Here is a 27976-nt window from a genome sequence, read left to right as displayed (position 1 = left end):
CCATTCATCCATCCACCCACCTATCATCCATCCATCCATCCATCCATCCATCCATCCATCCACAACTTTTATTGCATTGTATATAATTCTCATTTGGAAAGGGACCAAAAGGGAACAACTTTGGAAAGTTTTCCGAAGGTAAATTTTCCTTTCTTGTTTCTTCCTTGTCCATATGTCTGTGTCCTTGGTAGTCAACATGTAACCACAGGGCAGCCTTGGTAGGTACTTTGCTAACCAACATCTGGGTCGAACCCATGGGTCTGGGAGGTGGACAATGGCAGGCCAAACGAAGGTTTCATGCCAGCCTCAGGGAGTATGGGATACTTCCTCCCAGGAAGGACAGGAGATGGCCCCGGTGTAGGCTGGCCTTAAGACAGGACAAGGCAGGGAACCGCGACTCGGGATCCTTAAGGTTGCCTCCAGCACAACCCACCCAGCCTTCACTCCTGCTGCCTAGAATTCTACTGAGCCTGGATAGAGACGGGGCCGGGGAGGGGAGCGAGGTGAGGACAGCCCAGGGCTGGGCGGGGTCTGGCAAGGTGAAGCAGGTGAGGCGGGGCGTGACTTGAGAGGGCTTGGCATGGGCCAGAGGGGCGGGGCCAAGGAGTGGGCGTGGCAAGGGAAGAATGGGCATGGCCTAGGGTGGTGAGCAGAGCTAGAGGGCGTGGTCAAGTCTGGGCGGGGCTAGGACAATGTGGGGCAGAGCCAGGAAAGGTGAGGTGGGGAAATCAGGAAAGGCGTGGCCAGGAGAGGCAAGGAGGGGCTTATCGGGCCAGAGGCCCAGGTGGTGGGGCGGTGGGGGGGGGCGGTGGGGGAGGTGGAGGTCGGAACCCTGGTCCGGTGTGGCCCTTGTGGGGCCCCAGTTTCTTGCTCCATCCCTGGAATCAAAGGATCTTGTCTCTCGGACGCATCGGAAGTCAGCTACACCGCACCTGTTCCCAGGTGTAAGGTATCCCAGGTACCCAGGTGTAAACCTCCATGTGGATCTGTGCCCTACCCGGTAGTAGGACTTTGACGTCGGGAAGGTCTGACACAGATTGCTCCCTGCCCACTCCGAGTCTCCCCGGGAGGGGCCTCAAAACCCCCGGCTCTATCCTGCTATCAGCACTGCTGGCTCCAAACCCATCTTGGCCCAGGCTGAGGGAACAGATGACGGCTTTATTCCAAGTGACATAAATTATTAATATTTATAAATTGGAACAGAGAAAAATATTTGTCATTTCTAAATAGCTTTATCCAACTCGGAGAGGAATGCTTAATATATTGTTCAAGCTAGTGTTAATTTTAAGTAACCCACATCTGTAACTATAACACATTATTTTGAATGAGTAGTACTTGCTTTCTGAACGATGTAGAGCAATCAGTCTCCGTGGTACATTTTTCATTAAAAGGCAGCTCACAGATGAGCTTACGGGAGCGGGTTCTGCCAGGTGGAAGTGAAACCGATGGCTCACAAAGGAGCTATTAGCAGTTGCCAAAGGATGAATTAAGTCATCAAGACCTTGGCATTATCCCAGAACATAATTTTCCTTGCCTTTCAGTCTTTCTCTCACTTTCTGCTTCAGTTTTCTAATTGGCACCGCCATTACATTACACAGCAACTCTCCGACTGCTTGTTTTTGGTCAGAAAATAATCAGAGGGGAAAAAAAAGCTCGGCCAGGCATGGTGGCTCACGCCTGTAATGCCAGCACTTTGGGAGGCCAAGGCAGGGGTATCACAAGGTTAGGAGTTCGAGACCAGCCTGACCAACATGGTGAAACCCATCTCTACTAAAAATACAAAGATTAGCTGGGCATGGTGGCAGGTCCCTGCTACTCGGGAGGCTGAGGCAGGAGAATTGCTTGAACCTGAGAGGCAGAGGTTGCAGTGAGCCAAGATCACGTCACTGCACTCCAGCCTGGGTGACAGGGCAAGACTCCGTCTCAAAAAAAAAAAAAAAAAAAAGGCTCAATCTGGCCCTTCCTGTGGCCAGGCTGTTTTTTCTTTCTCTCTGTATTTTCCCTGTTCTTTACTACCAAGTGGCATGTGGGGGACATGGACCATGACAGTATCATGAAAATTGCCAGGCTGTTTTGTACTGTTATTTGAGAGGTTCCATGATGGCATTAGGGTTGGAGCGGCTTTTTCCATTGTGGGAGCCCTACAAGTGGCCCTCCTTGCAGGCAACACCCTGCAGTATGTCTCCTCCACAGCAGGGTGTGAGCAGCCAGAGGAGCCCCTCCATTGCCACTGGACTTGGGCACATGTTTACAATCTGGAGGGCAATGTAGAGACTAAAAGTAGGAAAGTAGGAAGCAAAAGGATGAAATTCTTTTTCCCAATAATGAATGTAATCACACGTAACACTGAGATTCAATCTTTGTGGCTCATGCCTATAATCCTAGCCTTTCGGAGGCTGAGGCAGGTGGTTTACTTGAGCCCAGGAGTTTGAGACCAGCCTGGACAACATGAGACCCAGTCTCTACAAAAAAAAAAAAAAAATTAGCTGGACATGGTAGCGCATGAATGTAGTCCCAGCTACTCGGGAGGCTGAGGTGGGAGGATCACTTGAGTCCAAGACGAGGTGGAGGTTGTGGTGACCCACCACTCCAGCCTGGGCAACAGGGCAAGACCCTGTCTCCAAAAGGAAAAAAAAAAAAGATTAAATCTTTTTTTAATGCAGCGATAAATGTATCTGGAATTTAAAGCAGATTATAAGTGAACTTGGGATATTCATCAGTGAACAGTTTTTAAAACGAAGCCACTTAGACTGATGTTTAATAGGATTGAATTTCAGATGGGCTCAAAGGCAAAAGTGACCACAGCAGCACAAGGGGCTCTTTCCAAAGACCAAAGTGCATTTGTGAAAGATGTTACGGGTCTTGGCCTGGCTCTTGCCTAAGTGGTGTAAGATTTTAGAGGAGCAGACTAGCAACTGAGCACATTCAACAGCTTCACGTTGAACACTTGCTTCTCTCCATCAAGTGAACCAAAACAACCCAAATCTCGGATTGATTCATTTCGTTGTTGGGCCACACTTAAGTTTATCTTTAACTTTTACCTCTCAGTTTATGGCTTCCACATCTGTCTCTCTAATCCTCTTTTCCACCTAAGCTGTGTTTCTAGCCACACATTCATTTTCACATAAATGGCACTTTCTGCTGAAATGCAACAATTCCAAAACAGCACTGAGCATTTTCTTCCTTCCTCCTCCCCATCCCTCAGACTGGCTCTGCCTGCATGTCCCCACTCCCACCCCACCCCATCAGGACCTCTGTTCCCCCAGAGTCCAGGCTCAACCTCTGACGCGTCATCTGTGAGTCACTGCCAACGCTCATTCACTAATAAGGTCAGTAGTATAACTTTTTCCGGAAAATGTCTGTACCTTTCTTTTCATTCCTTCTCCCTTTTCAGTGCTGTCTCTACTCCAAGGTTTCCATTGTCTGCAGGAGCCAACTTGAAGCCCTGGCTGCTGAAAATCCTCTGGCCATCTCATCAAAGACACAATGTCTAAGACGAAGGAGGTTAAAATTCTGTGCTCCTATTTCGTCAGACCACACGACAAGTGTGAGATTTCATCAGAACTTTTGACAAACCCAGTTGTGTCCAGATGGAAACCATCACTTAGATTAAGGAATACTTGAGTCAACCAAGAACAATTAGCTGTGGGATGGCTGGAGGAACACAGGGGCTGACTGTGAACATTTTGAGAGTTGTCTTGTGGACGTGAGTAAATCCATGGGGCTCTGGACAGACTTTCTGGCTGAGAATCCTGCCCTGCCTCCAACCAACTATGGGCTCTTAGCCAAGTTACTTCCCTCTGCTTCTTGATCTCTTCACCAGCAGATTGTGGATAATAAGAGTATGCTCATAACTCCTCGAGGGCTGGTGTGGGGTTAGGGTGCTCATAAAGGGAAACGCTCAACATATATTAGCTGTGACAATAATGGCAGTGGACTTTTTGATGAAAAAAAAAAAAGGCCCAGAGAGGACAAATGAAAAAGTGTAACAAAGTAGAATTTGGCCAGGTGTGGTGGCTCATGCCTGCAATCCCAGCACTTTGGGAGGCTGAGGTGGACAGATGGCTTGAGCCCAGGAGTTTGAAACCAGCCTGGGCAACATAGGAAGACCTCATTTCTACAAAAAAAAAAAAAAAAATTTACAAAAACTAGCCAGGCGTGGTGGCATGAGCCTGTGGTCCCCGCTACTCAGGAAGCTGAAGTGAAAGGATTGCCTGAGCCTGGAAGGTTGAGGCTGCAGTGAGCCGAGATTGCACCACTGAACTCTAGTGTGGGCAACAGAGCAAGATCTTATCACCAAAAAAAAAAAAAAAAAAAAAAAAGAAAAGAAAAGAAAAGATGAGAAAAGAAAAGAAAGTAGAATTCAACTCAATATGAGAAAGATCCGGCCAGGTGCAGTGGCTCATGCCTGTAATCCCAGCACTTTGGGAGGCCAAGGCAGATGGATCACTTGAGGTCAGGAGTTTGAGACCAGCCTGGCCAACATGGCAAAACCCAATCTCTACTAAAAATACAAAAATTAGCTAAAAATACAAAAATTAGCCGGGAGTAGTGGGCACCTGTAGTCCCAGCTACTCAGGAGGCTGAGACAGGAGAATCACTTGAACCTGGGAGATGGAGGTTGCAGTGAGCCAACATTGTGCCATTTGGCCGGGCGCAGTGGCTCACGCCTGTAATCCCAGCACTTTGGGAGGCCGAGGCGGGAGGATCACGAGGTCAGGAGATCGAGACCTCCCTGGCTAACACAGTGAAACCCCGTCTCTATTAAAAAATACAAAAAATTAGCTGGACGTGGTGGCGGGTGCCTGTGATCCCAGCTACTTGGGAGGCTGAGGAAGGAGAATGGCTTGAACCCGGGAGGCGGATCTTGCAGTGAGTGGAGATCGCGCCACTGCACTCCAGCGTAGACGACAGAGTGAGACTCCATCTCAAAAAAAAAAGATTGTGCCATTGCACTCCAGACTGGGAAACAGAGCAAGCCTCCATCTAAAAAAAAAAAAAAATTCCTCTTTTAAGCTCTCTTTTAAAATAGAGCCCCTCTCCCTCCATTAAGAGTGGAATGAAAATAATAAAAACAAAATCAACCACAAGAATTATTTTCTTAAGTGCCCTAAAAAGTCTCCTCAGCTTCTTCACATTCTAAGCCTTTCTCTTGACTTAACTGCCATGGGCTAAGAGTCAGGTTTTTCTCCGCCCTTGCAAGTGACCTCAGAAGTGCCTACCCTCTCCCTAAGGGCCATGGACAGAGGGAAGCAAATACCAGCCCAGGTGGCTCTTCTGTCTTCATGGTGAAAATTTAGGAAGCCCTATAATAGGAATGTGACTCAAAAATCTTTAAATGTAGATCATCTTTGATCTGGCAATTCCAGTTCAAGGAACACATCCTAGGGAGATAATCAGAAGGTTTACAGATGCATTTACGAAGATGTTAATAGCAGCATTAAAATGATGAGGTAAATTAAACATTGACATAGAAAGATGCTCACAACCTATTAAGAGTAAAGGATATTAAGAGGCCAAGGCAGGAGGATCACTTGAGGTCTGGAGTTGGAGATCAGCCTGGACAACAGAGTGAGACCCCATCTCCACAAAAAAAAAAAAAAAAAAAAAAAATGAACCAGGCATGGTGGCATGCACCTGTGGTCCCAGCTACTCGAGAGGCTGAGGTGGAAGGATCACAGCACTGCAATCTGAGTGACTAAGACCGTCTCAAAAAAAAAAAAGACCTAACCACTCTGTTCCTGGGTATTTACCTGAGAGAAAAGAAAACACTTCCCCACAAAGACTCACATACATGTGTTCATCCCAGCTTTATTTGTGATACCCTCCACCACCCCCCACAAAACTGGAAACAACCCAAATGCCTGCCAACAAGTGAATGGGCAAACAGATGGTGGTACAGCCATGCAGTGGAATATTATTCAGCCCTGAAAAGGAATGAGCTATCGATACATGCATGGATGAATCTCCAGATCATTATGATGAGTGAAAGAAACCAGAAAAAGAACTCATAGAAGCAGAGAGTAGAATGGTGGTTACCAGGTGATGCTGAGCAAAGGATACAAAGTATCGGTTAGAGAGGAGGAACAAGTTCAAGTCTGTTTTACAACATGGTGCCTATCATTAATGATGCATTATATACTTGAAAATTGCTGGGAGGGCCGGATCACCTGAGGTCAGGAGTTCCAGACCAGCCTGGCCAACATGGTGAAACCCCGTCTCTACTAAAAATACAAAAATTAGCCGGGCGTGGTGGTGGGCGCTTGTAATCCCAGCTACTTGGGAGGCTGAGGCAGGAGAATCCCTTGAACCGGGGAGGCTGAGGCTACGATGAGCTGAGATTGCACCTCTGAACTCCAGCCTGGGTGACAAAGCCAGACTCGATCTCAAAAAAAAAAAAAAAAAGAAAGAAAGAAAGAAAGAAAATTGCCAAGAGTAGATTTTGAGTATTCTCATCACAAAAATTGGTAAGTATATGAGGCAATGAGTATGTTCATTAGCTTGCTTCAGCCATTCCACAATGTATAGATATCCTAAAGCATCATGCTGTGTACCATAAACATGTACAATTTTTATTTGCCAATTAAAAAATAATTATTATAAATGTTATAAAGAAAGAAACCAGATCAAAAAAGGAGCACATATTCTATTGTTTCATTTATGTAAACTCTAGAACATTCAAGCTCATCTATAGTGACAGCAGACAGGTGAGTGGTTGTTTGGAGATGGGGGATTCAAGGAGGTAAAAGGGCATGAGGTCCTGGGGGATGGCTCTGCCTGTGGTCTTCATGGTGGCGACAGTTTCACCCGTGTATACACACGTGCCGGCCCTCTGCCTGGTGAAGTTCCACCCATCCCTCAAGATTCAGGGCTGGGAGGACCAGCCAGCGGCCTCCCTGGACCCCTACCTTGCCCTGCAGTAGCTGTAGCTCCGTTGTGCCTGACAGCAGCGCTGCAGAACGCTTGTCACTGCGTGGTCAGGGTCGGTGCATGAATTTCCTGTTGCTGCTGTAATAAGTTACTATACTACAGACCTGGTGGCTTCAAACAACACGATCTTATTCTCTTACCATCCTGGAGGTCAGGAGTCTGAAATGGGCCTCACTGAGCTAAGATCGAGCGGTCACCTGGGCTTCCTTCCCTTTGGAGGCTCCAGGGGAGCATCAGTGTTCTTGCCTTTTCCAGTTTCTAGGGACCGCCTGCATTCGTGGGCTCTTGGCCCTGCCTCCATCTGCAAAGCTTGCGATACAGCATCTTCAAGTCTCTCTCTGACTCTGACACTGGTTCTTCCTCATGCATGGTTTTTTTTTTTTTTTTTTTTTTGAGACGGAGTGTCACTCTGTCATCCAGGCTGGAGAGTGCAGTGGCGCAATCTCAGCTCACTGGAACCTCCACCTCCAAGGTTCAAGTGATTCTCCTGCCTCAGCCTCCTGAGTAGCTGGGATTACGGGCACCCTGCCACCACGCCTGGCTAATTTTTGTATTTTTAGTAGAGGCGGGGAGGCGGGATATTGCCATGTTGCCCAGACCGGTCTCAAACTCCTGAACTCAAGCAATTCAGCGGCCTCGGTCTCCCAAAGTGCTGGGATTACAGCTGTGAGCCACCTCGCCCAGCCCCACCTTTGTCTTTCACTTAAAGGGAGCCTTGTGATTACACCAGGCCCACCCAGATAATCCAGGGAACTCTCCCATCTCAACGTCCTTAACTTAATCACATCTGAAAAGTCCTTTTTGCCATGAAAGGTAAAATATTCACAGTTTTTGGGGCATAGGACACGGACATCTTTAGAGGTTGTTATTCTGCCTGCGTTGTTTGGTTTAGTATTAATACTTGTGAAATCTCAGAGAAGAGGCTATGCTTTCTTTATCTTCATGCTCCTAGCTCGTAGCACAAGGAGCTTAGTAAGTTTTTGTTGGCTGAATAAAGTGATAATGAATGTTATTAAATGTCTATACTATGCTTATTTACTTTTTCTCTCTTTTGGACAGTTTGTCAAGATTTTGCAATCCTTGAACACAGAGACTGGCTCATAGTAGGAACAAAATATTAAGGGGATTTAGGCCGGGCGCAGTGGCTCACGCCTGTAATACCAGCACTTTGAGGTAGATCACTTGAGCCAGGAGTTTGAGGTCAGCCTGGACAATGTGGTGAAACCCCATCTCTACTAAAAATGCAAAAATTAGCCAGTGCGGTGGCACCTGCTTGGAGCCCCAGCTGCTCGGGAGGCTGAGGTAGGAGGATGACTTGATCCCACGTTGCAGTGAACTGAGGTTGTGCCACTGCACTCCAGCCTGGACGACAGAGCCAGACCCTGTCTCAAAATAAATAAATAAATAAATAAAACAAACCAAACCTGGGGATGTAAATGCTTCCAGAAATACCAATTTTGCAAAAATAGATGATGACACGTCACAGACCCCCAACAGCGTTGCCATGTGGACGACAAACATCTTGTGAGGACTCTAAGACCATGAGCTGAATATTGAGTGGCCTGGTCACCTCCGTGCCTGGTTTTACGCTGCTCCTGGAGGGCACAGTCGCAGGGCTGGGAGTGGGTGCACCTAACACGGTATTGCCCTCAAGGCTGTCTCCATACACTCACCCATATATTTCGTCGCACTTTTTAATATTCACTTACAACCCACTAAAATATGACCGTCCTTCTCTCCCTCACCTTGAACAGAAGGAAAAAACCCACACCATCATTCACTTTAATGCCACAGTTGGGAAATGATAGATTCTTCTTTGTCTAAAAACCGTAGAGTGAGTCAGAGGCATAGCTAGAGAGAGAATTCGGGTCTGGCTGCCGTGCCAAGCTCTCTCTGCCCAGTGGTAGGGGTGCTTGGCCCCCTTAACTGTTGCTTAGTCACTCTGCGTCTTGCCAAAGTAAATGGAGATGTTTGAACTCTACCCCATCCACTGTTCTCTCTGGGTTTGCACCACTTCTCTGATTTCTTTTTCTTCTTCTTCTTCTTTTTCTTTCTTTATCTCTCTCTCTTTTTTTATTTCTTTTTTCTTTTTTTTAAGATGGGCTCTTGCTCTGTCTCCCAGGCGGGAGTGCAGTGGCACGATCATAGCTCACTGCAGCCTCAACCTCCCAGGCTCAAGTGATGCTCCCACCTCATCCTCCCAAGTAGCAGGCCCCCACCACTACATCCAGCTAGTTTTTGTATTTTTTGTAGAGATGGGATCGCACCATGTTGCCCAGGCTGGTCTCAGACTCCTGGTCTCAAGTGATCCACCCTCCTCGGCCTCCCAAAGTGCTGGAATTACAAGCATGAACCACTGTGCCCGACCTCTTCTCTGATTTCTTAGCACAAGGGCTGTGGTGAACGAAACAGAACCCTGCCCCTCTGGCCAGTGCACTAAGGACAAATCACATATCACATGTGAGCCACTGCCCAACCCCCTGGTCCTGCCCTTAGACTCTGCATTGCTAGTGAATTCCCGTGTCATTCCAGGGGTAGAGGCCCATGGACCCCACCCTGAATAAACAGAATAACATTTTTGCAATAAAAAATATGGCCGGGCGCGGTGGCTCACACCTGTGATCCCAACACTTTGGGAGGCTGAGGCGGGCAGATCACGAGGTCAGGAGATGGAAACCAGCCTGGCAACATGGTGAAACCCCGTCTCTACCAAAAACACAAAAATTAGCTGGGAATGGTGGCACAAGTCCAGGAGTTCTAGGCTGCAATGAGCTCTGATCACACCACCGCATTCCAGCCTGGGCGAGAGAGCAAGACCCTGTCTCAAACAAAACCAAACCTGGAAGTTGTTTATAATCCTTTATTTATTTTTTGCCTCTATTATTTTTTATATCTGTCCAGATGTTTAATTTGTATCTTCTTCATCGGCTTTGTGCATAAGGACAGCATATGACTCAATTTGTCAGTTAAAATTAGGCCTAGGCCTGGCATGGTGGCTCACACCTGTGATCCCAGAACTTTGGAAGGCTGAAGTGGGTGGATCACTTGAGGCCAGGAGTTTGAGACTAGCTTGGCCAACATGGGGAAACCCTGTCTCTACTAAAAATACAAAAATTAGCCGGGCATGGTGGTGGGCATCTGTAATCCCAGCTACTCAGGAGGCTGAGGCAGGAGAATCCCTTGAACCCGGGAGGCAGAGGTTGCAGTGAGCTGAGATTGAGCCACTGCACTCCAGCCTGGGTGATAACAGCGAGACTCCATCTCAAAAAAAAAAAAAAATTAGGCCTAAGCTGAAAATGTCTGCAGTGATCTTTTTTCCCCCTTAATCCTATTCCCTTTAACTCTTAGGGAACAGAGTGATTCAAAGCTGCTGTGCTTAGTGCAGGAGAAAATTCTCAGGACTGAAAATCTCAGTAAAAGGAAGATGAGGAGTGCAGGCTTGTTTTAAAATCAGTAAATTGTCAATTATTAATTGACAGATAACTACCATCTGACGTGATGGAAACTGAAAAATCCTCCTTCAAAATAAGAGCCAAACAAGAGCTTGAATTGCCCAATCTCAATTTTTTACTCAAAAATCGCTAAAGTTCATTCAGGAATTTCATTTTGTAACTGAAATAAAAGAGTTGGATATGCTTCATGGGATCTGTGTATATTGAAAAAGCAGTTTTATGAATTATTGATAAAACTCTATTTGAGTGATTTTCACTTCCAAATTACATGAGGTTTCTGCTTCTACATTTTCTTAGTCCCGGCATATTTGAGGATATGCGTCAAGCCATTATGGTACAAAGTCTGGGTTCTCTCCATTTTCCAAGCCAGTGCTGGATATGCTAAACCCTAGATGCAACATGCACCTTTATATCAGTACTTGAGATAAATGACAGTCTGTGTTTCTGTCATCAGACAAGATAACAGAAGTAGAGGGAGCAAATGCCACATTTCCCTTTCAAATGAAAATGCTCCTGAAAATGCTTCCCAAGGAAAATATTATCAGTGTAGAGTAGAATTGTTTTCTAGGTGTTATTTGAACTTCAATATCTCAGTTAAGCTCAAAAACTGTGTTTTCATTTTTTCTGTAATTAGATACTTGAGTTCTCAAAAGTGATACTGCAGATAAGTGGGGAAGGGATGTTTATCCATGAAAAAAAAAAAAAGTGTCCCTACCTCACACCAAACATAAAAATCAGTTCTAGATGGATTAATTAAGACAGAGGTTAAAACTTCATCAAATTAAACCTAAACCCAGATGGCTTTACAGGTGATTTCTACCAAACATTCATGTAACTGAGCATTAATCTTATAATATTGAAGTATAAATTATAGGCTTTGAATACAATTTTAATATTTGTGTGTGTATGTGTGTGTTGTTCTTAGTGGAAAATGAAATGTTCCTGAGGAAGTCTTTAAGAAGTTTTAAAATGTTATTCCATATAGGTTTAGAAAAATAAATTATTCTATTACATAAAAATTTTTATAATATAGTCACTGTAATATCTGATAAGATTTTCTGTGCCAGATGCTAGACTTTTTTCAATTTTTCTTTGACAATTAGGTTCATCAGAACCTGTATATTGAAAAAGAAGCTTTTTTTTTTTAGACAGAGTCCCGCTCTGTCTCCCAGTCTGGAGTGCAGTGGTGCAATCTCAGCTCACTGCAACTTCCACCTCCCAGGTTCAAGCAATTCTCCTGCCTCAGCCTCCCCAGTAGCTGGGACTACAGGTGCGTGCCCCCATGCCTGGCTAATTTTTGTATTCTTTTAGTAGAGACGGGGTTTCACCATGTTGGCCAGGCTGGTCCTGAACTCCTGACCTCAGGGGATCCACCCACCTTGGCCTCCCAAATTGCTGGGATTACAGGCATGAGCCACTGTGCCTGGCTGAAAAAAAAAAGCTTTATAAATTATGTATAAAATTATATTTGAGTCATTTTCCCTTCCAAATTACATGAGATTTCTGTTTCTACATTTTCTTTGTCTTGGCATATTTGATGATGTGCATTGAGTCATTATATAGCTTCTAAGAATCTGTTTACTTTTTACTATGTTAACAATGAGTTCTTGGGGATATTCCTGTTTGAAAATCACTGTACGTGTAGTAAATCTATTTCTGGGATCTCCATTCCCATTCCATTGGTCAACTTCTTTTTCCTTCTGCTGATACCACACTTTGTAAATTACTACATCTTTTAATGCTTGTTTATCTGGTAGGGAAAGTCCCTGTATCCTATTCTTGCTTAGGAATGACTGGGCTATTCTTCACCCTTTGCTTGTTTATAAAAATTTTAAAGATTTTAGAGTCACATTGTCAAGTTCCTTGAAAATCCTTGTTGAGACATTTATTGAAACTGTACTGACTCTATAAATTGATTTGGAGGGAAAGATATCTTTACAATATGGAGGCTTTCTATCCATGAACATATTATGTCTCTCCATTTTTTAGGTCTTCTTTAATGTCTTTCATTAATGTTTCATAATTTTTTTTTGAGACAAAGTTATGCTCAGCCTGTTGCCCAGGCTGGAGTGCAATGGTGCGATCTTGGCTCACCACAACCTCCACCGCCCAGGTTCAAGCAATTCTCTTGCCTCAACCTCCTGAGTAGCTGGGATTACAGGCACCCGCCACCACGCCCGGCTAATTTTTGTATTTTTAGTAGAGATGGGGTTTCACCATGTTGGCCAGGCTGGTCTCGAACTGCTGACCTCAGGTGATGCACCCACCTCAGCCTCCCAAAGTGCTGGGATTACAGGCATTAGCCACCGTGCCCGACCATGTTTCATAATCTTTATATATGTCGCATCCTTCTTTTGGTAGAGCATTCCTAGGTACCTTCTGGTTTTGTTGTTACTATGCATTGTTGCTAATAGGTTACAAGTCAACTGATTAATGTACATTAATATTATGGCCAACCGTCTTGATAAACTTCTCTTGTTATTTCTAGTATTCTACAGATTTGGGGTTGTCCATGTATACAACCGTGCCATCTGCAAATAAGAATGGTTTTGTTTCTTCCTTTGGAATCTTCAAAATTTAAATTTCTTTTTTCTTGTCATAAGTTACTGTCTAGAAACCCCAATACATGTAAAATATAAGTGGCGATTGTTTTGTCCAAACCTGTGGCTGGAGTTACCCCCAAAAGTGGAGGCAGGGGAATTCCCAAAAAGGAGTACCGCAAGCTGTCCTGAGATCAGGCCAGTTAAATTTACAAAGAAAAACAGCACTAAATGCCAGCCTGGAAAAAAGCATTTATTAGGGGAACTTATATACCGAGAACTGCAGAGTATCCTCAAGATGGACAGAGAGAGAAGGGGTGCTCTGACTAGGTATCTCACAGCAAAGGGGCTCAGAATATAGAGTTTTGTTTTTTTGTTTTGTTTTGTTTTGTTTTGTTTTTGAGACGGAATCTCACTCTGTCGCCCAGGCTGGAGTGCAGTGGCGCGATCTCGGCTCACTGCAAGCTCCGCCTCCCGGGTTCATGCCATTCTCCTGCCTCAGCCTCCCGAGTAGCTGGGACTACAGGTGCCTGCCACTACGCCCAGCTAATTTTTTTGTATTTTTAGTAGAGACGGGGTTTCACTGTGTTAGCCAGGATGGCCTCGATCTCCTGACCTCGTGATCCACCCACCTCGGCCTCCCAGAATATAGAGTTATATGAAGGTTTGGTCCAGAGCTAGGGACAGTTTTTTTCAAGTAAACCTAGATACTTTCATCAGTGCCTGGGAATGTTCAAGGCCCTGATTTGGGTTCAGGCCTGTTGGACAAAACCTATACAGTTGGCTGGGTTACTGTATTAGTCCATTCTCACACTACTATAAAGAAATGCCTGAGACTGGGTAATTTATAAAGAAAAGAGGTTGAATTGGCTCGAGGTTCCATAGGCTGTACAGGAAGCATGGCTGGGGAGGCCTCGGGAAACTTACAATCATGGCAGAAGGTGAAGGGGAAACAGGCACATCTTACGTGGCCGGAACAGAAGGAAGAGAGAGAGGAGGGAGGTGCCACACACTTTTTAACAACCAGATGTTGTGAAACCTCATTCACTATCATGAGAACAGCATCCGCCCCATGACCCAATCACCTCCCACCAGGCCTCACCTCCAACACTGGGGATTACAATTAGACAAGAGATTTGCTGAAGACACAGATTCAAACCATATCAGAGAGCAGTCAAGGCAATCTGATATTCGGTAAGGACACAGAAAGAAAACAGAGGCCTGAGGGACCCTACAGCGATCGTGACCATCTTTATCCTGTTTCAGCTCATAAGTAAAACACTTTCAACATTTTCTCATTAAGAATAATGTTTACTTTGAGTCGATGCAGTTAGGTGTTTTAAAAAAATAAAATAATAATGTTTACTAATTTTTTTCTTTAGATATCCCTTATCAGTTAAGGAAGTTCCTGTCTAGTCCTTTTTATTTTTTGAGACAAGGTCTCACTCTGATGCCCAGGCTGGAGTGCGGTGGCGTGATCATGACTCACTGCAGCCTCAACCTTCCCAGGCTCAGGTGATCCTCATACCTCAGCCTCCTGAGTAGATGGGACTACAGGCATGAACCACTGCACCCGTCTTTATGTTCTTTTTAAAACACTGTTAGATTTTGTTTGTGAACTATATTAACGTAAGAAGTTATCCCACAATTTAGTGTCTTGAAACAGCAAGCATTTGTTATAACATGTTTTCTCAGGAGTCCAGGAGTGGCTGAGCTATGTAGTTCTGGCTCACGGTCTCTCAGGAAGTTGTGGTCAATGTGTTGGTCAGAGCTGAAGTCATCTGGAGGCTTCACGAGGGAAAGACCTGCTTCCAGGCTCACTGTGTGACTGTCAACATGTAGGCCTCTCAGATACAGCAACTGGCTTCCTCCAGAGACAGCAATCGCAGAGAGAGCGAGAGTGTACCCAACCGGGAAGCCACAGACTTTTTATAACCTGGAATCATCAGATGCAAGTCACTCCATGCTCAAGTGGAGGAAAGCTTAGCTCCACCTCCTGAATGTAGAAATATCAAATGAGTGGCCAGGCACAATGGCTCACACCTGTAATTCCAGCACTTTGGGAGGCCAAGGCAGGAGGATCACTTGAGCTCAGGAGTTCAAGACCAGCCTGGGCAACATAGTGAAACCTCTTCTCTATAAATAATTTAAAAATTAGCCAGGCACAGTGGTGCATGCCTGTATTCCCAGCTACTCAGGAGGCTGAGGTGAGAGGATCACCCGAGCCTGGGAGGTGGAAGCTGCAGTGAGCCATGATTGTACCACCACACTTGGCCTGGCGACAGAGCCAGAACTTGTCTCCAAAAAAGGAAAGAAGGAAAGAAGGAAGGAAGGAAGGAAGGAAGCGAGCAAGGTAGGTTAAATAATGTGTGGGCATGAAACACCACATTAATACTTTGTTTTGGCCAGGTGTGGTGGCTCACGCCTGTAATCTCAATACTTTGGGAGGCCAAGCCAGGTGGATTACCTGAGGTCAGGAGTTCGAGACTGGCCTGGCCAACATGGCAAAAACCCCATCTCTACTAAAAATACAACAATTAGCCAGGCACAGTGGTGGCCGGCGCCTGTAATCCCAGCTACTCGGGAGGCTGAGGCAGGAGAATTGCTTGAACCAGGGAAGTGGAGGTTGCAATGAGCTCAGATCATGCTACTGCACTCCAACCTGGGCTACAGAGCGAGATTCCATCTCCAAAAAAAAAAAAATTGTTTCATATTTTTGCCTCTTTTTCTTTTACTGTCCTTGCCTGGTTTTAGTATCAAGGTTACACTGGCCTCACAGAATACCTAAGAGAAGATAAACCACTTTCTTCTATCCTCTGGAAGAGTTTTTATAAGATAGAAATGATCCACTCCATGAAAGTTTAAGAGAACTTACCTGGAAAGTCATCCAGGTCTAAGTTTAATTTGACAAAGATTTTTACTTCTGTTTCAATTTCCCTAATCATTTTATGACTATCCATACATTTTCTTTCTTCTTAAGTCAGTTTTGGTAAGTTACGTTTTTTTCTAGGGAATTGGTCATTTTGTCTGAGTTTTCAAATGTATTGGCAAAAACCTGTTCATAGTAGTCTGTTATCGCATGGTAAGCTTTCATTCTACATAGATTAAGTAATGGAGCTTGGATGTGAAGCAGGCTATTGGAAGGCTACTGCAGTAATCCAGGCCAGAAATAACACAGGCATGAATTAGGACAGTGAGAGTAGGATGTGAAGAATGGATTGGATTCTAGAAATACACACTGGGATTTGTTGTTTCATTAAATGTGGGTGGTGAAAGAGAGGAAAGAGTCAAAAGGTACTAATCTGATGTCTGCCTTGGAGAGGAGGTGGAAGGAGCTGCTTTATGGAGGAAAATGTTAGCATTTACTGTAAAAGTTTCCATTCATTGAGGTGTTCTATGGATCAGGCACTGTGCTACTTGCTTTATATGTATACATGTATATGCTATATACACAGGTATGTATGTAAATATATACATACAGCTGCTATATACTTGGATGTGTATATATATTCATCTATGTGTGTGTGTGTGTGTGTGTATATATATATATATATATATATATATATATATATATATATATATTCTCATTTAATCCTCACAAAAAGCCTGTAAGGTAGGTGCTATTGTCTTCATTTTACAAATGAGGAAATGGACTTCGTGTGAGGAAATGGACTTCGTGGAGGAGATGGTTCAATCCAGTGCCACCAAAACAAAAACCCTCGGCCAGTTTGGAACATCCTGGGTTTGAGATGCCTGTGAGGATCCACACAGACTGGCCCAGCAGATCACGGAACGTGTGAGGTCTGTAGGGAAAAGCATTTGAGAAAGAAGGAACAGCAAACTCCAATGTCCTAAGCCAGAGAAAAGTTTAGTGGATTCAAGGAGCAGAAGGAAATCCAGCGACCCTAGAGGGAGTGGGTGCGAGGGAGAGGGTGATGGATGAGGTGGGAGAGAATGACCGGGGTGGCTGAGAGCAGGGCTGGACTCAGCGCTGGTAACACCAGGCTGGGAGGGAAGCTTTGGGGCTCTGTGGCTCTGGGTAGGGAGGACTGCAGAGGGTGGCAATTCCCCACCAGCTCCTACAACAGGGTCTGGGATCAGACACAGCCTTTGGGCTCCAGGCTATCTCTGCCCCCTCCGGGTGAGGGTTATACAGACCTGACTCCTTCAGGGAGAGTTTTGTCCTGATGGGACCACCCTGCTTTTTTGTATGGAAGTTAGAAATTATCTTCTCTCTGGGCTCTGGGCAGATTGCCTGTCTCTTCAACAGGGAAGGGGTGATTCTCTGGGGGAAAGCGGGAAGTCGGGGAAGTTCTGACAATGTAGTCATTTTGGTAAAGACTCTGAAAATCATTCCCATTCACATCACAGGGGCCTAAAGACGGCCTGGGTCGTCAGCGCGGCTTTTTCTATACTTCCACTCCCCATACATTTTCTTTCTTTTGGCGACTTGCACATCATTGTTGGACTATTAAGTTATGGTGGAAGGGCGTCCCTACTAAGGAGCCTCCTAATTCTTTTTGTTGTTGTTAATCTAATTTTTTATAGGGACGGGGGTCTCGCTATGTTGGCCAGGCTGGTCTTGAACTCCTGACCTCACGTGATCTTCCCACCTCGGCCTCCCAAAGTGCTGAAGAAGTGAGCCAGCTTCCCCGGCCAGCGCCTCCTATTTCCTTCCCTTTAATTAGGCGGCACGTTAGCCTTTAACAGAGGCGGGCCACTGGCGGCGTGGTTTCAGGTAAGTCGCTGACCCTCTTTAGCCATCTCCTTCCCATCCCTGAAGAAGAGGCCTAAATTAGAGAATGCGGGGTTCCTTCCGCGCTCAGAGCCTTCCCTTTGATCCCGAGGGAGGCCTGCGCGCTGGTGGTGTCTACTGCCCTCTTGTGGTAGAGCGTTTTTTGTTCTCCAGTTTACTGTCTGGCTTTTCTCCCTCCCTCCCTCCTTCCCTCCTCCCCTCCTTCCCCTCCTTCCCCTCCTTCCTTTTTTAAATTATTAATTAATTAATTAATTTATTTATTTATGAGACAATCTCGCTCTGTCGCCTAGGCTGCAGTGCAATGGCGCAATCTCAGCTCACTGCAACCTCCCTTTCCCGGGTTCAAGCCATTTTCTTGCCCCAACCTCTGGAGTAGTAGCTGGGATTACAAGTTCCCGCCACCAACCCTGGCTAATTTTTGTATTTTTGGTAGAAACAGGGTTTCACCATGTCGGCCAGGCTGGTCTCGAACTCCTGGACTCAAGCGATCCTCCCACGTCGGCCTCTCAAAGTGCTGGGATTACAGGCATGAGCCACCACGTCCGGCCTATTGTCTGATTTTTAAATTCCTAAGGAAATCCAAAAGATTGGGGGTTGCAGGAGTAGACGCTTGCACAGGAGTGTCACATAGCTACATTTAAGTGTCAGGCTTAGCAATAGCAAGAGAAGGGAGGGAGGGAAGAAATGAAGAGCCACAGCCCCTTCAGAATGTGAGAGCTTTCATCTTTCCCATGAAAATAAACTGATACTTTGTTTTTACTTAACCAGTACTTCAAATTTGGATTTCAAAAACGAACTTCATGTGTTTTATTACCCGTCTGATGTACCTTCCACACAAGGGTTAGGCGAAAGAAGTTTGTGGCCCATAACTGCTAAAGTTAGAATTTTAGGGTTTTGTGATTTTAGAAATTTAGATCTTAGAATAATTTTTTAAAAATAAATTTATCTTACAATATTTTTTCATTGATTTAATTATAACCTAATTTTGGGGGAGTTCTAATATAAATTTTTATCTTATACCTGGCTTTTAAGGAATGTGTTTAATGAAAAGTAAAGATGGCCGAGCACATTATTAGCACTTTGGGAGGCCCAAGGCGGAAGGATAGCTTGAGCCCAAGAGTTTGAGTCCAGCCTGGGCAACACAATGGGACCAGGTCTCTACAAAAAATTAAAAAAAAAAAAATAAGCTGGGCATGGTGGCACATGCCTGTAGTCTCAGCTATTTGGGAGGCTGAGGTGGGAGAATCTCTTGAGCCTGGGAGGTTGAGGCTGCAATAAGCTATGATTGTGCCACTGCACTCCAACTTGGGTGACAGAGCAAGACTCCATCTCGTAACAAAAAACAACAAAAAAAGTAAAGACGTGTAGTCAATTTGTTTTTACTTTGATTTTAGAATATATTCTGATTATTGCTGTTTATTACTTAAATAGTTACGTGTTATGCAATATTTATGTGTTATTAAGACATGGAAAAGGGGCTGGGAGCGGTGGCTCACGCCTATAATCCCAGCACTTTGGGAGGATGAGGCAGGCAGATCACCTGAGGTCATGAGTTCAAGACCAGCCTGGCCAACATGGTGAAACCCTGTCTCTACTAAAAATATAAAAATTAGCCGGGCGTGGTGGTGGGCGCCTGTAAACCCAGCTAATTGGAAGACTGAGGCAGGAGAATCGCTTGAACCCGGGAGGCAGAGGTTAGAGTAAGCCTAGATCGTGCCACTGGACTCCAGCTTGGGTGACAGAGTGAGACTCTGTCTCAAAAAAAAAAAAAAAAAAAAGCCCACATAGAAAGGGGACTTAAAGGATAATTTAGTGAATACATGCATATCCACTGCCCAGCTTAGAAAATAAACATTGCCAACACAGCTAAATACCTCTGCGATGGTTAATTTCACGTGTCACCTTGGCTAGGCTATAGTACATAGTTTTTGGTCAAACATCAATCCAGATGTTGCTGTGAGGGTATCTTTTTTTATATGTGATTAACATTTCTTTTTTCTTTTTTTTTTTTTTTTGAGACAGAGTTCGCTCTTGTTGCCCAGGCTGGAGTGTAATGGCGCGATCTTGGCTCACCGCACCCTCCACCTCCCAGGTTCAAGCAATTCTCCTGCCTCAGCCTCCTGCGAGTAGACGGGATTACAGGCATATGTCACCACGCCCGGCTAATTTTGTATTTTTAGTAGAGACGGGGTTTCTCCATGTTGGTCAGGCTGGTCTTGAACTCCCGACCTCAGGTGATGCCCCTGCCTCGGCCTCCCAAAGTGCTGGGATTATAGGCGTGAGCCACCGTGCCAGGCCGTAATTAACATGTATTAGGTTGGTGCAAAAGTAATTGCGGTTTTTGCCATTAAAACTGTGGCAAAAACTGCAATTACTTTTGCACCGGCCTAATAAATCAGTAAACTTTGAATAAAGCAGATGGCCCTCCACAGTGCAGGTAGGCCTCTTCCAATATGTTGAAGGCCTCAAGAGAAAAAGACTTCAGTGTTCCAAGGAAGAGGGGAGTTCTGCTTCTAGATGGCCTCCAGGCTCAATACCGCAACATCAGCTCTTCCCTGGATGAAATGGACATCTTTCTTCAGTATTTAAGGACAAGTTGTATTTCTTCCTTGGTGAATTGTTTCTTATTTTCTGGTGGTTTCAAGGTCAGCAGGGATGTAGGGTTTGTTGAGGTTGGGCTGACGGTTTCCTAGGGAAAGGTGGGTGATTGGTTTTACATTTAGCTCTCTTCTTGGACATTTCGTAGTGATGAAGTGGGGCAGTGTCTTGCCGGGTGAGGGGTGTCTGGGGGGCTTGTCTTGCTGGGCACACAGGGGGGCCTGAAGGGCTCCTTCACAGCCAGTGGGTGGGTGGGGGTCGGGAAAACACGGAATTCTTTCCAGGTGAGCATCTTGTTTTGAGGAACCAACTGCTGCTGTAATATAATGTTGCCTTTCAGTCTTGAGGCTTTCACTTGGCCAGCAAGTACTTCTTTCAACACCCATAGAATTGCATGAGGTGCATGGGGTTCTTAGTAGGGGCAGCTCCTGTTTTCATAAAATTTGTGAAGAAGCATTTCATGATAAGTGGAGTAAATTATACTAAATATTGAAATGGGAATCAATTTTTCTAAACATTCCTTTCCATGTTCCTGCAAAGATGCTGGTTTCACTTGCATTTGAATCAAGGCACACACCTTTCCTTCGTCCATACAGCCAGAGGCCTCTGCCACAGGAACTGGTGAACGTCTTAACTGTTTATCTCACTTTATAACACAGCAAGAAAGAAAGAAAGAAAGAAAGAAAGGAAGGAAGGAAGGAAGGAAGGAAGGAAGGAAGGAAGGAAGGAAGGAAAGAAAGGAGGGAGGGAGGGGAAACTTCTAAGATCATTCCAGATTTTTTTTTCTTGACTTTACTCCCTACTGCCCCCTTGAAATTCACACTTGCACACAGAAACTCTTCAAACTTCCTGTCTTGAGTACAGGCTGGACAGAAAACTATAGAGAGACATCAGCACCATGAATGCCAATATCAACACCAGTACTAACCCAACACCAACAGTGAGAACACCAATATGGATGCCGGTACCAACCCAACAGCAACACCACGAACACGGGCAGTAGGAGGAAGGTCCAGGGTGCGAATTCAAAATATTGAACACCAGTTAACTTAGCCAAAGAGTCTCTAGTGAAGCTGTGATCAAGGAGAGTATGTGCCTGGTATCTATAAACATCCCATCATTACAATCAGAGAGACACATACGATCATTATTAGCCTTTGCCAGTGAAGCTAAAATAATTATTGAAAGAGTATGGGCTGCACGCAGTGGCTCACGCCTGTAATCCCAGCACTTTGGGAGACCAAGGGGGGAGGATCACCTGAGGTTGGGAGTTTGAGGTTGGGAGCCTGGGCAACATAGTAAGACCCCATCTCTACCAAAAATACAAAAAAATTAGCCAGGTGTGGTGGTGCGCGCTTGTAATCCCCGCTACTTCAGAGGCTGAGGGAATTGCTTGAACCTGGGAGGTGGAGACTGCAATGAGCTGAGATCGTGTCACTGCACTCCAGCCTGGGTGACGAGAGACTGTCTCAAAACAAAAACAAAAAATTGTGAGTGGTTGATCTTATAAACTAGTAGATTTAAAAAGTGAAAGAGTGTGAGTGGAAGCAGTCTGACTGTCCTTAGGTGTCAAGAAATCAGGTTATGCCAGGTACAATGACTCACGCCTGCAATCCCAGCACTTTGCGAGGCTGAGGCGGGAGGATTTCTGAACACAAGGAGTTTGAGACCAGCAGGGCATCATAGCAAGACTTCATCTTTACAAAAAAATTCAAACATTTTTTTAAATTTAAAAAAAGTTAAAAATTAGAAGTCGTAGCTACTCAGGAGGCTGAAGTAGGAACCCAGGAGTTCAAGGCTGCAGTGAGCTATGATCACACCACTGCACTCCAGCTTAAGCAACAGAGCCAGACCATGTCTCTAAAAAAAAAAAAAAAAATTAGCGACCACAACAAAATGTAAATAACTAACTGACAGTGAGTTTCTGAGCATTATGTCAGAGATTTTTTGTTTTTTAGACTCCCTTAGGCCCCTATTTCAACAACTCCAAACTCAGAGTAGGGGGAAAAGAAATACACAATTATCGTTCCTTCTGGAATACTAAGTTTTTGAAGCCTCAACTTCACAGGTAGTTGTTTACCTTTTAAGATTATGGCTAGTAGGCTGGGCACGGTGGCTAGCACCTGTAATCCCAGCACTCTGGGAGGCCGAGGCAAGCAAGCAGATCACCTGAGGTCAGGAGTTCAAGACCAGCCTGACCAACATGGTGAAACTCTGTCTCTACTAAAAATACAAAAATTAAGCCAGGCATGGTGGCTCATGCCTGTAATCCCAGCATTTTGAAAGGCCGAGGCAGTGGATCACCTGAGGTCAGGAGTTCGAGACCAGCCTGGCCAACATGACGAAACCCCATCTCTACTAAAAATAGAAAAATTAGTCAGGCATGGTGGTGTGCACCTGTAATCCCAGCTACTCCGGAGCCTGGGGCAGTAGAATCACTTGAACCTGGAGGCAGAGATTGCCGTGAGCCAAGATCACACCACTGCACTCAGCCTGGGTGACAGAGTGAGACTCCGTCTAAAAAAAAAAAAAAAAGTTAGCCAGGTGTGGTGGTTTACACCTGAAATCCCAGCTACTTGGGAGGCTGAGGCAGGAGAATTGCCTGAACCTGGGAGGTGGAGGTTGCAGTGAGCTGAGATTGCACGGCTCCGGCCTGGGCGACAGAGTGAGAATCTGTCTCAAAAAAAAAAAAAAAAAGGGATCATGACTAGTAAACTAAGACCACCCCTAGAAGCCAGTAGAACCCAGTACTGGTCAGATCAGACACCAGCTACACAAGCTTGAGAGGCCACTTCTCCCCCGGGGCCTTGACTTCTATTTCCCCTCTGATTTAGAGATTCTGTGCCTCTGCGTCATTGACTGGTATGTAGATTGGCATATATATTACTCTGTTCTCATGCAGCTAATAAAGATGTAATTGAGACTGTGTAATTTATAAGGAAAAAGAGGTTTAATGGACTCACAGTTCCACGTGACTGGGGAGGCCTCACAATCATGACAGAAGGCAAAGGAGGAGCAAAGGCACAATTTTTTTTTTTTTTTTTTGAGACGGAGTTTTGCTCTGTTGCCCAGGCTGGAGTGCAGTGGCATGATCTTGGCTCACTGCAACCTCCACCTCCCAGGTTCAAACCATTCTTCTGCCTCAGCCTCCCAAGTAGCTGGGACTACAGGTGCGTGCCACCACACCCAGCTAATTTTTGTATTTTTAGTAGAGACTGGGTTTTACCATATTGGCCAGGCTGACCTTGTGATCTACCCATCTCGGCCTCCGAAAGTGCTGGGATTACAGCCGTGAGCCACCATGCCTGGCCTCAAAGGCATATCTTACATTGCGGAAAGACCTGCCTCCATAATTCAATTACCTCCCACCCGGTCCCTCCTAGGACACACGGGGATTATGGGAGCTACAATTCAAGATGAGATTTGGGTGGGGACACAGCCAAAGCGTATCAGCGTAGCTTTTTGAAAGGTAATTAAAAAATATTTTTTAGGACTGGGCTTACGCCTGTAATCCCAGCACTTTGGCAGGCCGAGGTGGGCGGATCACCTGAGCTCGGAAGTTCGAGACCAGCCTGGTTAACATGGTGAAACCCCATCTCTGCTAAAAATATAAAAATTAGCCGGGCATGGTAGTGCACCCCTGTAATCCAGCTACTCAGGAGGCTGAGAGAGGAGAATTGCTTGAACCCAGGAGGCAGAGGTCGCAGTGAGCTGAGATCGCACCACTACACTACTCCAGCCTGGATGACAGAGCAACACTCTGTCTCAAAAAAAAAAAAGAAAAAAAAATTTAGGTCAAAAGAGGAATTTTATTTTTAAAAAGTTCTTGAACAGCACTATTTTATTTTATTTTATTTTTTTTGAGATGGAGTCTCACTCTGTCACCCAGGCTGGAGTGCAATGGCACAATCTCGGCTCACTGCAACCTCTGCCTCCCAGGTTCAAGCAATTCTTCTGTCCCAAGTAGCTGGGACTACAGGCGCCCGCCACCACGCCCAGCTAATTTTTGTATTTTTTGGTAGAGACGAGGTTTCAACATGTTGGCCAGGCTGGTCTAAAACTCCTGACCTCAAGTGATCTGCCCGCCTTGACCTCCCAAGATTACAGGCGTGAGCCACCGCGCCCAGCCTTAAACAGCACTCTTGTGCCACAAAAGCACACACAGTACATTTTCATCTGCAAAGCATATGTATGTGTTAACCTTACACAAGCCATCCAGGAACTTGTCTTTTAAAAGTAACAGCATGTTGTTTAAGGAGGATTCATTTGTAAAGCTTAATATATGACATTGCTGGAGTTCAAAATGAAGGCCTCAGAAGCAAGTTTTTCTCTAAACTTCTCCTGCCCTCCTGTCTCTGGCCCCTCATTCTCCCCCCAAAGGCTACCATGAAACATGAATCCCTCTTCCCCAAGGTGGGTCATAGAAACCAGAACCCCTTATTCCCAAAGCCAGCCTTAAAACCTAAGAAGATTACTCTAACTCCCCCTGCCCGGCCACCCTGCCTTTCTTTGTAAAAACCGGCCATAAAGAAATTCTCTGACCTACCTTGTTTGGCTGTAGGTCACCAGGCTCCCATTCCAGAGAGGGTCCTGCCTCACACCCAGAAGGAATGAAGGCTGCACAGAGAGGCCAAGAAGGCCCTACACAGAACCCGCAGGGTCTCCCTACTCAGTCCACTAGCATCAGATCAGAGCCTTTTTGTCCTCTCCTATCTCTACATGGCTGTCCATACTCTGTTGAACCTAAGCATCAAAATTGACGTCTGTATCTTTGGGTCTTCATTCTGAAGCCTCCCATGTAACATAAAACTATGATCAAATAAATGTGTATGCCTTTTCTCCTATTAATTTGGCTTTTGTCAGTTGATTTTCAGGAGCTCTTTAGAGAGCAAAGGAGAAATTTTCCACTGGCCCCCAACAGAATATTTTTTGTTTGTTTGTTTTTGGGATTTTTTTCAGACAGGGACTTGCTCTGTCTCCCAGGCTGGAGTGCAGTGGCACAATCATGGTTCACTCAACCTGTTGGCAGCCTCAACCTCCTGGGCTCAAGTGATCCTCCTGCCTCAGCCTCCCAAGTAGCTGGGACTACAGGCGTGAGCCACTACGCCAGGCTAATTTTTTAAAATTATATTCTGTGGTGACATAGGCCTCATTAACCCTCATTAACTTGCCCAGGCTAGTCGTGAATGCCTGGGCTCAAGCGATCCTCCCACCTCGGTGTGAGCCACCATGACTGCCTCTACAGAATGCCTTACATCAAAGGGAAGCCCAGGCTCATTTCAACTTCCCAGTACTTTTGTAGTGAATAAGGAGGAATTGGGACCCAAGACAGCTATCAGACCACAAAGGTGCACAGCGGGTGTCCCCCACATTACACAGTTTGCTTCGATTGCCTTCTTGGGACCTCTTAGAACCAGGGTCTATATTTGGAAACAGCACAATTGCAGGATGTGTGATCATAATTGCACTGAATTATAAGCATTTCTTGCATCAGAAATTTTAAATTACTTAATAGAAGTGAGTGTTATTGTACTGAGCATGGCTAAATACGTTACTCATGTTTATTAAACGAGAATCCAAGAAGAGCATTTACTGGGTGCTTGATTTGTGTGAGGCACTGGGCTAAATACCTTATTCATTTATTCTTTGAAACAGCCCCACGTAATTTTACAGATGAAGAAACCAGGGTTTAGAGGATTATGTAAACTGCCTAAGGACCCTCTGCTACGAAAAGGTGGTGGCTGCAATCCAACCTCAAAATTACTGGGTCCAAAGCCCGTGAAGTTAACCCTGACACTAAATGGCCTCAAAATTGTTTAATTAAGTATATCAGGCCAGGCACAGTGGCTCACCCCTGTCATCCCAGCACTTTGGGAGGCCTAGGCAGTGGATCACCTGAGGTCAGGAGTTCGAGACCAGCCTGGCCAACATGGCGAAACCCCATCTCTACTAAAAATACAACAATTAGCGGGAGTGGTGGCAGGTGCCTGTAATCCCAGCTACTCGGGAGGCTGAGGCAGGAGAACCGCTTGAACCCAGGAGGCGGAGGTTGCAGCGAGCCAAGATCGCGCCACTGCACTCCAGCCTGGGTGACAGAGTGAGACTCTGTCTCAAAAAAAAAAAAAAAAATCAGATGGAAGAGTTTTCTGTGGATTCTGGCTTGTTATATACCTTAAATAAACAACAGTAGTGAAAAGAAATCTTTAAGAACTATCATCCAGGGATTTCTTTGGTATGCCAGCATGTACTGGTCAAATACCATCTTATCTCCCTGATCTGGGTTTGACAGGCTCATCTCTTTCTCACTGTGTCACACTGTTTTATTTCTGTGAAGAAATATGAACCTGAAAGAGGGAATTCTTCAAGATAGATCCCTAGTGGCTAACTGAGCCTAAATTTAAAATAGAGCCAAATGGCTAAAATAGCCATTTGCTAACTAGAAGTCACACAGGTACTCTGAGATTCCTGAAAACCAGCACCTTCTTAATGTTGGGACTTTTGGAGCTCACCTGCCTCCACCAACCAGGGCTCAGCTGTATCGACTAATGAGGACTCAGCGGCATAAACCAATCAAAACTAAGCAAGTTTCAGTCTTTCATTTGCATAAACAGACCTGATTGGGAACCTGGGCAGGAACTTTATAACACGCAAATCCCCCTTTTCTTGTTGTTTTTCTTTGAGATGAAATCTCACTCTGTTGCCCATGCTGGAGTGCAGTGTCATGATCTCAGCTCACTACAACCTCCACCTCCCAGGTTCAAGTGATTCTTCTGCCTCAACCTCCTGAATAGTTGGGACTATAGGTGTGTGTCACCATGCCCGGCTAATTTTTTTATATTTTTAGTAGAGACAGTGTTTCACCATGTTGGCCAGGCTAGTCTAGAACTCCCAACTTCCGGTGATCCCTCTGGCTCTGCCTGTGACCTCATGTGCCCTCCACTGGGGCCCCCACAGAGTCCAGAGCTGTCCCTGGAACAAACAGCTCTCCTCCCTCCCCAAGCTCCATCCCAGGACTTCTCACTCTGCCCTGCCAGGAGCCAGCAGTCCCCTCTGCAGTATTCCTGTCTCCATTCACTTGTAACCACGTACCCCCATTTTTCTAAGAAATCGTTTATTTTTTTTTCTCTCTTTCTCTCCTTTTCTCATTCCCCTGGTTCCCCACTTCCTACTTTGCCCTTTAAAATGCAAGTATAGCTTTTTCTTTCTTTTTTTTGTTTTTATAGAGGGCAAGTTCCTCTAACTCTGTGCTCCAAGACTCTCCTCAAGAGCTAATAGTCGATTTACAAACCAAAGCATGCATGCCTGCTACGGAACTCTCACCCTCCAGGAGGTTGCCTCGGAACTCCCTCCCACCAAGAGACGTGAGAGATATGGGACTCTGTCCTACCTGGGGAGTTTTCGGCCTAGTCCTGCCCATGAAGGCACCGGCAGTCTCTAGCTCAGTCGCCCAGTAGATAAAGCACTAGATCTAGCCTGCAGACCACGCCCGGCCCTGCTCACTTCCTCCCCTGCCTTTTAAACGTGCCGTCTTTCTGCTCCAAAAGGGAAGCGGGACACTTAAGATAGGACACCTGTATTTCTTCCCCTAAGCTAGCTTTGGGATAAATCACTGTCTTCATACCACACCTCGCTCTTGTTAATCGGAGTCTGCAAGTGAGTGACTAACCCGCGTTTCAGTTACACCCTCCCTGCAGTCAGGG

General features: G+C 45.4%; 1 protein-coding gene across 3 annotated transcripts in view; it reads right to left on the bottom strand.

The window, feature by feature from the left end:
• The window catches only part of UTS2 (urotensin 2), a 64892-nt gene extending 37141 nt beyond the window's left edge, over positions 1 to 27751 (bottom strand). The window contains exon 1 of one of the 3 annotated variants that reach the window (XM_063805365.1): positions 27664 to 27751. The gene's annotated coding sequence lies outside the window, so the exon portion shown is untranslated. The remainder of the gene's footprint in view (positions 1 to 27663) is intronic. The other 2 variants (XM_063805355.1, XM_063805358.1) reach the window with 2 other exon arrangements.
• Between the last annotated feature and the right edge of the window lie 225 nt (positions 27752 to 27976).

This window comes from Pan troglodytes, chromosome 1 (genome assembly GCF_028858775.2).
Source record: "Pan troglodytes isolate AG18354 chromosome 1, NHGRI_mPanTro3-v2.0_pri, whole genome shotgun sequence".
Classification (NCBI taxonomy): domain Eukaryota; kingdom Metazoa; phylum Chordata; class Mammalia; order Primates; family Hominidae; genus Pan; species Pan troglodytes.
The sequence above is the reverse complement of the archived record's forward strand: the minus strand, read 5'-3'. Positions and strand labels throughout refer to the sequence as shown.